This window comes from Schistocerca nitens, chromosome 11 (assembly GCF_023898315.1).
Source record: "Schistocerca nitens isolate TAMUIC-IGC-003100 chromosome 11, iqSchNite1.1, whole genome shotgun sequence".
Lineage (NCBI taxonomy): Eukaryota > Metazoa > Arthropoda > Insecta > Orthoptera > Acrididae > Schistocerca > Schistocerca nitens.
This window is the reverse complement of record NC_064624.1, coordinates 130,193,984-130,206,261: the sequence shown is the minus strand read 5'-3', so window position 1 is coordinate 130,206,261 and position 12,278 is coordinate 130,193,984. Positions and strand designations below refer to the sequence as shown.

The 12,278-nt window shown below is 45.7% G+C and overlaps 1 long non-coding RNA gene across 7 annotated transcripts in view; it reads left to right on the top strand.

The window, feature by feature from the left end:
- Positions 1–12,278, top strand: part of LOC126213544 (uncharacterized) — a 518,933-nt gene that overhangs the window by 421,406 nt on the left and 85,249 nt on the right. The window lies entirely within an intron of this gene.

Sequence of the window (12,278 nt, the reverse complement as noted above, 5' to 3'; positions counted from 1 at the left end):
TATATGCAATTGAACATTTCAATCGAGATATGAAAGTTACGAGTAAGCGAGATCCATTACAGTAGGCAACTGCAAACATTTTTTTGTGAAGGCATCGCCTATCTTGTATCACAATTGGATAAATACATTAACATTATAGCTATTCATGTCGAAGTAATACATGATTCGGTTAATTTTTCCATCTGCATCGGTTTCATTTGACTGCAGCTTGTATCTCTAACTATTGGAATTACTTCAACATTAATTACATCTATATATGTACCTATGAGACTGGCGGTGTCGTGGGCACATGGCATGGTAAGGTAACCTATACAGGGTGTTCTGAAATTGTTGGTGCAAATTAATACGAGAGGTAGAGAATATCAAAATAAAAAAAATATATTTTATTAAGTACAGTACATATGGTCCCCGAGACCAATTTCTGATGTTAGGGACGATTTAAACAGAAGGTAGTTTAGCGACAGTGCGATTCACAGAAACTGCTGGAACGCATGACCTATAGGTGCGAATGCACACAGTGCATCTTTCGACCATCGGTTGGCGTGACAGTTCTAAGATTCCTTTTTTTTCCTTTTATTGGTTTTCATTTCCCCGCAGAGGGTGGCCGGGTTGGTAGTAGCGTAATACGCCGCTCTGCAGCCTACAGAAAAGTAAAAAAAAGGTGATAAAATGGTGACTGCTTAAAACGAACATGGTGAAAAGTTGCGAAGAAAATATAAAAAGTGAGGGTGGGTAATGCTGATTTAAACACGACGTAGATAGACAGGAACAATTAAAAAACATAGTGACAGTGTGATTTCTGTTCACAACACTTAACAAGGGGGATGCACAACACTGAACAATTGCGGAAACACTGCACTATAGAGTACAAAGGGATATGCGGGGGGTAGGGGGGAGGCCGTCAAATGAGGAGGAAAAAAGGGGGAAGTAGAGGAAAAACCAAAAAAGGTGGTAGCCGATGGAGGGAGAGGACACAGAAAAGGGGGGAAGGGCAGATGCAAGAAGGAGTGGGAAAGGCAGTGGGAGGGGGGGGGGAGGTCAAGGAAAAGGACTCAGGGAAGAGAAAGAAGTCAAAGAGAGGGTAGGTGGAGAAAAAACAGGATGGAAGGGGAAGAGGGAGCCCAGAAGAAGAACAGGGGGGAGGGAAGAGGAGGAGAGAAACAGAGTAGAGATGATGGATCAATGTAGGGAGAGAGGGTTTCATCCAGGAGGGTGAGCTGATGGAAGCCACCTTGGGAAAGGAAATGAATGGTGTAGAGGTGGAAGGTAGAGGGTCACAACAGTGAAGGTATGGCAGCAGACAGGTGTTGGAGAAGAGTAACCAAGGGATGGGGGGGGGCATCAAGTCGGTGTGTGGTGTAGAAGTCTTGTGTATGTTCGAGGAATAGGAGCAGATGGGGGAAAGGAATCAGGTCATAGTGAATCCGCATGGGGGACGGGAGCCGTATATGGAAGGTGATCCAGAGCACATGGTACTGAAGGATGTGGAGCGGCATAGAATTTGGAGGGGGGGGCGGGTATCCAGGTTGGACTGGCATAACAGAGGATGGGACGGACTAAGGATTTGTAGCTGTGGAGGATGGTAGAGGGGTTCAATCCCCATGTCCAGCCAGAGAGGAGTTTAAGGAGACAGAGTGGCTGAGGGCTTTGGACTGGATAGAGCTGAGATGAGGGATCCAGGTGCGGTGACGGTCAATGGTGAGTCCAAGGTAGGTGAGGGTGGTGGAGAGGTGGACAGGAATTATGCAGATGGTAAGTGGAAAATCAAGGAGCCGAAAGGAGTGAGTGGTTTGACCTACAATGATTGCCTAGGTCTTGGAAGAACTGATTTTGAGCAACCACTGGTTACACTATGCGGTAAAAGAGTCAAGGTGATGTTCAAATAACTTACGGGTTTCCTGCCAGGTAACGTCGTCGAACACCGCCGATATTTCGACAGGAGCACACCCTGCCATTCTCAAGGCGCAAATGCAAACAATAAGAAATGTGCTAGCAAATTTAATACCTCAGTTCACAGAGGAGAAACAAGGAAGACACCACACACAGAACAAGTGTCAACACAAACAAAGATAACCAACATCACAAATATCGATAGTTATTATTAATCAACAGATGAGGTAGCACTAATTCTATCCCTCACAGTCATCAAGGAGGAGAGTGTACTACAGGGTAGGGCAGTTCCCACGAAGGCAATGGAAAGCAGACCAATACTTGGAAGAGTTTATTGGGAGAGTGGTGTTAAGTTGTGTGAATGTCTGTCACAGAGCACGAAATTTCTTTGTAGTAAGCATGTGGTGGATGTCTCATAATTGCCAGTGGCGGGCGAGTAAGTGGGGGTTATGAGTGTAGAGGAAGCAGTGGTAGAGGTGACAGGATTCACGAAGGAGAAGGATGGCCTGTAGGGTCAAGGCTGGGCAGTGATGTCTTATGGTTTTGGTAGGGGTATGGGTGGCTACAGCATCAGACAATGTCTGGTTGAGGAAGACAGCTGTTCAAGACAATCATTGGGGGCAGGGGGGGTACGAGAGCATATGTCGATGGTGGCACATGTGATGGTAAGGGTAGGGAAGAAGCAGCTAAGGGTTTGGTGTTTGTCAGGATTGTTGAGGAGAGGTTGGGGCCAAACAGGGAGGTGCTTGTGGTCGCCACTAGCTACCCTGCCATTAGCCAGGTGGTATGGGTTATCAATGTGGTAGTGGGTATAAGGGGCTGTGGGACAGACATACAGGGTTGGAGGAAGGGTTCATTTAGAATGAAGGCCTCATGTGGTATTGATTGACAGTGTGATGGGAGTTTGTGGGCGGGCAGGAGCAGATATTATGGCGAAGGATACTGTAATGCTGTCTTGCCTAGGTAGGGGAGATTTAGACAAGGTTGGTAAGGGGGTGTGATGGTGAAGTGGGCATTGTTGCTTGAGCATATGTGGTGATGTGGAAGATGGAACAGGCAATGAGGGCGATTTAGGAAAGTGTGTGGGGGTGTTGGAAGGGGTGGATATTTTGGACAATGGTGACAAAGTGGATGTTGTCCTCTGCAGTAGGAGGAGGGCAGAGCGAGTTGTTGGGGGGATGGGGTGGACAGAGATGGTGAGCTCTGGGGTGATGGGAGAAGGTTTCGCTTTACCTTGGTGGTGTTCATTACAGGTATTGCAGGAGGGGGGGAGAGGCGAGGTTGGGGCAGTACTTCAGGAAGTAGGAATTTTTGCAGTGGGGCAGGTAGGGGGATCTTGCAGGTGGCAGTGACATGGTCATTATCCTTAACACATCATTGGCAGCAGTAGGATTTGGGGGGTGTGTGAACGGGAGGGCAGGAGAACTTCGTGACGTGTATTATAGATTAGCTGTCCCTCTGTAAGGAGGTAGTCGATGGAGGAGGAGGATTCTGTGAATAGGTGCATCGTGTGGGTCAGCTCCCCATCATTAAAGATGCGACGGGCAAATCTCATTTCACTGTCAGGATGGGAATTCAGTTCCGACAACAATTCAACCTCCATGATCACAGGGCTAAACTTCACGATCACAGCACTTAAGGTCGGCAGACATTGGGGAGGTTGAGGCTGTTGGGGAGAGAATGGGGTGTGGTAGGGGATAAGGGTGGCTCGCGGCCAAAATTGGATACATGGAATTTTGGAGAGGAGTTCGGTGTGGAAGGAAGCATTGAGGGATTTAATGAAGACCAAGTATTTTCAAGGAGTCAGAAGGGAGACAGGGGAATTGGGGAAGTATTTATGGATGGCCAGGGTGATGGTCTGAGCGTAGAGTAATTGATGGTCAGGATTGGAGAGGACAAGGGTGTAGGTGGAAGAGGTTGTAGGGTTGGGTGCAAATGATGGAGTTTGTAGGGTGGGACATGGTGATGGTTTCAAAGTGGGGAGTGATGATTGTGATTGTGCTGATGGCGATGGCGACAGCTACGATAAATGGCAGCAGCAGCGAGGACAGTGGTGGCAGTGAAAAACTGCAGCGACAGCGGCAGCAGCAGCTATGCCAGCGTGCCCCAAGGCTCCATCTTTTCCCATCTCCTCTGCCTCCTGTACACTTCTGATGTGCCCAAACCTCCCCCGCTTGCTCATCTCCTCCAATTGGCTGATGACACCGCCTCCTAGCCCTTTATCCTATCCTTCAATGGTGCCAATGTACCCTCCAAAACCACCTTGGCCAATTCACCGCTTAGTGCAACCAGTGGTTCCTCTGTATCAACCCCTCAAAGACCCAGGTGATCATCGCAGGCCGCACCACCCGCTCCTACTGTCTCCATGATTTCTACCTCACCATTTATGGCTGCCCTATCCACCTCACTCCTACCCTCAAATACCCTGGCCTCCCCCTCGACCACCACCTCACCTAGACTCCCCATCTCCTTACCATCCAACACAAAGCTCACAACAGACTCCACCTCCTGAAACTACTGTCCGGCTGGACATGGGATCTGCATCTTTCCACCATCCTTCACACCTACTAATCCTTGATCTTCCCCATCTTTGTTATGCTAGCATTGCTTGAAGTTCTGCCCCTCCCAGGTTCTATAAAGAACTCCAAATCCTCGAACGCCATGTACTCTGCCTCACCTTCTGCATACGCCTTCTGTCCCCCACGTGCATCCTCTGCGACCTAATCCCCTTCCTCCACTTTCTACTTTTTCTTGAACACATCTGAACCCTGTATATTGTCCACCGCCTTGATCTCCGTCACCCCCTGGTGTCTCCCTTCCTCTCCACCACAAGGACATTGCTGCACTTTTACCCTTATGTCTCATCCTCCCTTCACCTCCAAACCATCCACCTCCTTTCCCAACGCAACTTACAACATCTACCCCGCCACCACTCCGGATGATGTGCCTCCCACAGATGATTTTCCTTCCAACCAACTCTAACCCCACCTTCCCCTGCCTTCTCCTCAGGGCTCCCTCTCCTCTGCCTCCCTTCCCCTGAGTGGCTTTCCCCTCCTACACCCCCTCCCTCTCCTGTGCTCCCCTTCAGTGTCACTGCACTCCCTCCTGCCTTGTCTTCCCTCTTCATCTTCTGCCCCACCTGTCTCCCGCCTCTTGGTGCACCCCCTGATGCCCCTTGCCTTTTCATCCTGGCCCCTTCCTTGCTGCACCTTGCTCCCCTGCTTTTACATCCTCTCAGGCCTCTCCCTCATCTGGTCCCTCCTGCCACTTTTAGTCTTCGTTGTGTGTGGGTTTAACATGTCTTGTTCGCAGTGTTTTAATACTGTGGCCAACTTTTAACCTGTGTGTGAGACTTCAGTGTCTTTTTTGTGCTCTATGAATCGATAATTGTGTTTTTTCCACTTTATGTCGACTTTTTTAGTTGTACCCCATGAACGTCTCCATGTCAGTGTATTTTTACCTCCATTATCTCCTCTTACTCTGTTTTTATGTGCCCCTTTCTTATCGCGTAGAATTTTCTTCTTGTATAAGCTGTCATATCACTCGGCTCAAGAGTCACGGATTGTGCCTCTGACAGCCACTGTACCATTACAATACGCAGCCAAGAGAACTGATCAGGAGCCAGGTTACAGGATTTGGCCCTAGAAGTAACAAGACTGTTAAGCTGCCAGACATACAGTAACTAACGCCCGCAGATTTTTCGCATGTCGCTACCGAACGCTGGCAGTTAAAATGACTCTGAGCACTATGGGACTTAACATCTGTGGTCATCAGTCCCCTAGAACTGAGAACTACTTAAACCTAACTAACCTAAGGACATCACACACATCCATGCCTGAGGCAGGATTCTAGCCTGCGACCGTAGCGGTCGCGCGGTTCCAGACTGTAGCGCCTAGAACCGCTCGGCCGCACCGGCCGGCGGAACGCTGGCGGGATATAGAACAGCGCATCATGAGGGAGGAGGAGGAATGCGGCTCCTGGTTGGCTTTGTGGATTCTGTCGTTATCCACATAGCAGCTGACACTTCCAGAACTGAAATGTATTTCTCGGACTCAGATAACAGATTACCAGATGACTAATTGTAATTAATACCTTCAATTGCTTCTGAATTCAACAGTACGATGAAATCCCTGCAGTATGCTTTTGCATTACCCACAGCCCGCGCGGAGGAATTACCCTATTGAAGTTAATTTTCTTCTCTTTATTGCAATTATATGCCTTGTACGAGGCAGGCTGGCAGTGGCCTACATGTGCCACTCTTCGACCAACAGAAAAACAGATTGTAAACATGGAGACAGAAAAACCGACATACATGAATAGTAAAAACAGGAGACATAGTAAGAAATGAAATGAAGGCATTCACGGAAGGCACTGGTTGTACAAGCAAGTTCAGCAGTGCACACAAACATAGAAAAACAGATTCACATGCAAACGGAGGAGCACACTGAAGGAGAACAGTGACACACTTAGACGAAGAGAACACTGTAGCACATTGGTGACGATCTCCGTCACACTGAATACACTAATGAGATGGGGGAGGGGGGGGGGGCTGATACTGGGTGCAGGGGATGGGTAGAGGGAAAAGAGGGTGGAAGAAGCCAACAGGAGAAAGGAAGGGTGAGGGGAGGGGAGAGGGTAGGGTTGGGTGTCGAAGCCTGCGAGGGGAGGTAGTGGGAGAACTGGGAGAGAAGAGGGAGGGAGAAAGGAAGGTGAGGAAGGAGTGAAGGAGCCCTGGAGGAAAAGGGGGAGGAAGGAAAGCAAGGGGAGGGTTAGGGCTAATAGGAGGGGTACATGGAAGGAATGAGGGCATCAACAGGAAGGGGGAGTTGGCGGAAGCCACCTTGGGCAAGGTTGTGGAGAGTGTGGAGGGGGAGAGCGGGTGGGATGCAAGAGTACAAGTCCGGCAGCAGTTGAAGTTAAAAATTTTCATCACTGTTGTTTGTAATTAGAGTACTATGTCAGGTGAGAACGAGAGCATTTTATGCTACTCTGGTCACCTAAGAAGCACGGCGTGGTGCTGGAGTTCTTCCGAATATTATTTCACTCTCTTTAAAAATTAAATGACATTCGAATTGTTTCTTTGTGCGTCTCTTTTTACGTCTGAACTGCTACTACCCACTTCATTGCAGGTTAGTTGGACCGCAGGCTGGCCAATGCTGTCCAAGTTTAATGCGCCGGTAAAACTGTTGCCCTGCATTATTGCTCAGTCCATGTGCGTGTAACACAGCATACAACGTCTCCTTATGATCGTACTTGACTGTACTAGTCACAGATTAGCTTCCTCTTCACATGGAACGAAATCCAATAAGATCAAGAAAATGCGGATAAATACATGGTGTAATATTTACATCAGGTTTATTTTAGGCGCTTGCAGTCTACCCCCTACTCCAGACCAAGTGTTCCTCATACTTGAAACAAGAAATCAACTCAACTGAAGCAAATGTCTTTAGTATCAACGTTCCCCTTATATCCAACAGCAAATTCTCCAGTACATAGTGTGCAATAAAGATGTTCATTATTACTGTCATTCGCAAAATTTCAAAATTTTTAAAATTCTTGTCGCAGGCTAACATTAACACACGCTTTCTTTTCTCCATTATTAACCGATGAGACAAAAAACAAGTATCGATTAAATGATCAAAGATGTGTAGATCAGTTAGTTCACACGCGAGAACAACATAGATACATTGCTCCAACGGTGTTGCCAAATACCTAACAGTAAGTGAAAGTTTGTGGTTCAAAATGCAGCGTTGAACGTGTAGATCTAAAATTTTAAAAAATCTTCGCTAGTCGTATAATTCTCAAACCCTAGCATATTTGCAATCTTGGACATTATCCCCAGATTAGTGATTCGTCCTGTTCCAATCACGTATGGAGCGCGGGAAGAATGATGGAATGCCTCTGTCCGTGCAATTATTGTGATCTTATCCTCACAATCCCTATGTGAGCAATACATAGGCGGTTGTAGTACATCTATAGAGTATCATTTAAGGCCGGTTCTTGAAACTTTGTCAACACACTTTCTCGGGATGTCTTCAACAGTCTCCTAGTTAAGTTCCTTCAGTATCTCTGTGACGCTAAAAATCCTAAGATTATCCCTTTCCCCGATGATCCACACGCTTGCATTTTGGATAAAACGAACATGAAAAGTATAGTAACAGTCGCTCAGCACCTATATGAAATTGACGACTCGATTTATGTCCAAGATGTGACAGAGAAATAGATGACTTAGCATACATCTTTGTTCGTCTACAGAAGAGTGTTGAATAGGTTATCCATCAATTGGCATCTTTCGTCACAAATGAAAGTCCTGTGATGACTGTATTATGGACAGGTTTAACATTAACGATTGCAGGTAGATAGTGCCCCAAGTCACACACAGAACACACAATTGTACAGGAATCGATCGCAAGTTGTACCACGCTACTGATGCAATGCGAGAGGACAATGGAAAAAAATGGTTAAATGCGTGACAATGGCTAATACCTGCTGCTTTCCATCAGGTATTTTGCTCCTACCCATGGAGGCTGGTCATTTTTCATTCCATAGACAAGTATTACTCCTGTACAATTCAATAAACTGCTACATTAATAAATTGTCTGTTCATTTCCTTACCTAACTCCCCACTTTGTTTCACGGCTGAAAGAGGTGCAAATATAAACAGTAGTTCTGTGATACTCACAGGCGTCCTGCAGCTGTTTCGCGAAACATTATAAGTAACTTAAGAACAAGTGCTGTCAAAACGGAGAATATTTTTGGGCGCATGAATACTGATCAGTCAATATCACCAGCACTGACAACACGCCAATCCTCACCTTCAGACGCAATGTTAATACACTGACAATAGTACTGGACCTGTGAAGAGCCCCTTAAGAAACGCACTGAATGCGTGAGGGATCACACAAGCTTATCAGTTCGCTCTCGTTTGGAGGAAGTCGTGCGAAGTCAGCACATGTTTTTCGAGTAATATGCAATTTTGCATAGTACTTGATAGATGTGCCACAGTGCTAGAGTTCATTCCACAAATTTTGAATAGTTCTGCAGAGTTTAACGAAGAAAACTACAATACTAGTATAAATTTTCGTATCGAAATTCCGCAGAATGTAAATTCGTACAACAGTTTTGAGGACAGTTCTGAACAGAACTCCAAGAATTCTGCCGAAAATCCCAATAACATTTTTTTTGTCCAGCCAATAGTTTACGAGGTAATTGCAACTTAGGGAAAATATTTTCATTTACTGTGAAGTTTGCACCCTTTTTATCAGAAAAGCATATTTTTTCAGAATTCTTGATAGATATGCCACAGTTCTAGAGTACGTTGTACAAAATTTGAATAGTCCTGCAGAATTTAGCGAAGAAAACAACAATACTCGAAAAAAATTTCGTATCGAAACCATTCTTTGTCAATTTTCGCAAAAAGTAAATTCTTACAACAGTTTTGAGGACAGTTCTGAACATAATACCAAGAGTTCTATCAAAAATCGTAATAAAATCTTTTTGTGGCGATGATAATTTATACCAGGGCTTAACAACTGGCCGGTTTTGAGCACGAGTACTCGTGTCTGCTCAGGCACGTGCTCGCGAGCAGCTGCAAGGTCGCGGAGTGGGGAGGGAGGGGAAATGCGCGCGCACGTTTGAATAGGGCCGCAGCGTGCCTATTGAATTCGCGCCGACTGTGTAACGTTTAAAGTACTACGATCAGCTCGTAACAGTCACTTCGCTGGTTAAGAATCATGTGAAGTCGCCGTTGTGTAACCCCAACCATGCTTTCGCAGTTCAACCCCCATTGGGAGGAATTGTATCTGTTTACTGAAAAAGATGGTGTTGCAAAATGATTAGTACGTCACAAAACGCTGAATTCTTTTACGAAATTTAATTTGCAGCGACATTATATGTCATACCACGCGAAAGACTACGGACGTGGAAAATGTGATTGACCAGATCGTGCACAGGAAGTTATTAAACTTAAAAGGAAGCTATCCGAAGAAGATCTGGACGCCGAAGAAAAATCAACTGAGGCAGCTCTCAGAGTGGGTTACAAAATTGCTTTTCTTTTAGCAAAATCCCTGCGCCCCTTAACTGATGGCGATTTAATAAAAGAATGTTTGGTAGCTGCAGCGGAACATTTGTGTCCATCTCAAGTTGAACAGTTTCTGATTGTGCCATTATCTAACATGACCATTATGCGTCACATACAGGACATGGCAGACGACGTCCAGAGCCAGTTTGCAAATATCTGTAAAGATTTTATGGCGTATTCTCTAACTCTGGACGAAAGTGTTGATATCACTGGAACAGCGCAGCTTGCCATATTTATTGGAGGTGTTAATAGAGATCTTCAGGTGAGGGAGGAGCTCCTCGATGTAGTAGCCATGAAGAACACTACAACCGGAGGTGATATTTTAAGTAGTGTTGAAGAAAGTGTTGAAAATATAGGATTGTCGTGGAATTCTTTAGTTTCAGTGTCTACAGATGGTAGAGGTATACACTAAGCTAATAAAATTATGAGGCACGTGTACATTCTCCTTTATTTGTTTCATTTGTCGCAGTAATAATTCGTGAGTGATATCCCTGCAGGTGGCCGCAGATTTATATCGACTGGCGGCAGCTGTTGTGTACCCCACGTGACTCTCCCCACTCTCCGCTCTGGTCCGGTAGTGGGGGTAGCGTGCTCGCGCTGCTCCGTGCTCGCGCCTTGCTGCTCACAGCTTATTCCGCGAGCACGTATGTTGTGAAGCCCTGATTTATACGATAATTGCTTTAATGTTAGACCCACTTCCTCCACAGAAAAAAATAAATCCGTACAACAGTTTTGATGAACAGTTCTGGACATCAGCCCAAGACTTTATCGTCAATCATAATAACATTTTTTGTGGTAATAATAGTTTGTAAGATAATTGATTAATTGTGGGGCTCACTTACCCTACAAGAAAAAAGATATCAATTCGTACAACATTTCTGGTGACACCTCTGGATAGCATTGTAGGAGTTACATCGAAAATGCTAGTAACATATTTTGTGCAAGTCATTGCTTATAAAGTAACTGCATTTAATAAGGAATGCTTATGGGCATTTGCCGTGAAGTTTGCCCCCCTTTTACGAGAAATATACATTTTTTTTCATAGTTCTTGATATGTATGTAATAGTTCTAGAGTTCCCTGCTCAAAACACGGATAGTTCTGCAGAATTTCGGGTAGAAAACAATAACTCGACAAAATTTTTGTATAGTAAAAACTTATTTGTCAGTTTGGAAAAAAATAAATTTTTATAACAGTTCTGTTGTCAGTTCTGGATAGCACCCGATGAGTTGTATTGGAAATGTTAAGAATATTTTTATGGCGATAATAGTTTTATTCTGATATTCACTTCCTCTACGAAAACAAAATTTGTAGAACAGTTCTGATGACAGACCTGAATAGCATCCACAGAGTTCTACCGAAAACTATTGAGGTGTGGCGCGGCTCTCGGGCGCAAGACGCTATCGATGACTCCTCTGGTTGAGGTTGGCACTATGTGCGATCGCGAGCTCCTCCTGTCGGAGCGGGTCCTAACGAGGGAGTGAGTGCGAGTACTGGAGTCTGGGGCGGACAGCAGGGGAGAACGGACATTGCGGCCGCACTGTGAGGCGACAAGAGAAGAGTTGTCGTGCACGGCCGAGAAGGGAGCGTCGAGCGAGGCGGCAGTCAGCATCGCTTTCCGGGGGACAGAGAGCTGCGGCAGTCCAGCGAGCAGACACCAGCTCCGGGAGCAGTGCTCCGGTTTGTGGTCGTGACGTGGGTCGTATTTTGGCGCCGTATAATTTGCTTGGTACGCATCTGCTGCTCCCTTTATGCCCACGTGTGTTGTTCTGTCCGTATGTGCATTGAAAAGGTTACGCTCCGGCTGGAACAGTGGCTTGTGCTTTACGTTCGTGTACCCTGACTCATTTCTTTTGCTGCAGGCAACTGTAATTTCAGAGATTTTTTTTCGTCGCGATTGTCTTAACCCGGTGGCGCCTAGTATCCGAGAACAAGACAGCTAACGTGTGACCTGTTGTCTTGGGTTTTGGAGTCCTGTTTGGGCAACCTAGTTGTCACGCACACAAATGTACTGCTTGCCGAGTGAGGTTAGTCCTAATCTTGTGGAACTGAGCTTTCAGTGACTGGCTCGTCTGCAAATTAATTAATTTAACCTTTGTGGTGTGTTGTTTTTTTGCTTTCAATGGTGAATTTCTTGTCATTCATTTGCGTATGTTTCGCCGTTAATGATAACTGTGAGTAAGATAGTAAGGTCTTGAAGGGGTTGCGTATCGTGACTGTATTTTTCGCAACTGTTTAATTTGATTTCTTGTTTATCGGTCTGATGAAAACTTATGCCAAGTTTACTAATTTCCGCCTGTGGTCCGGAAG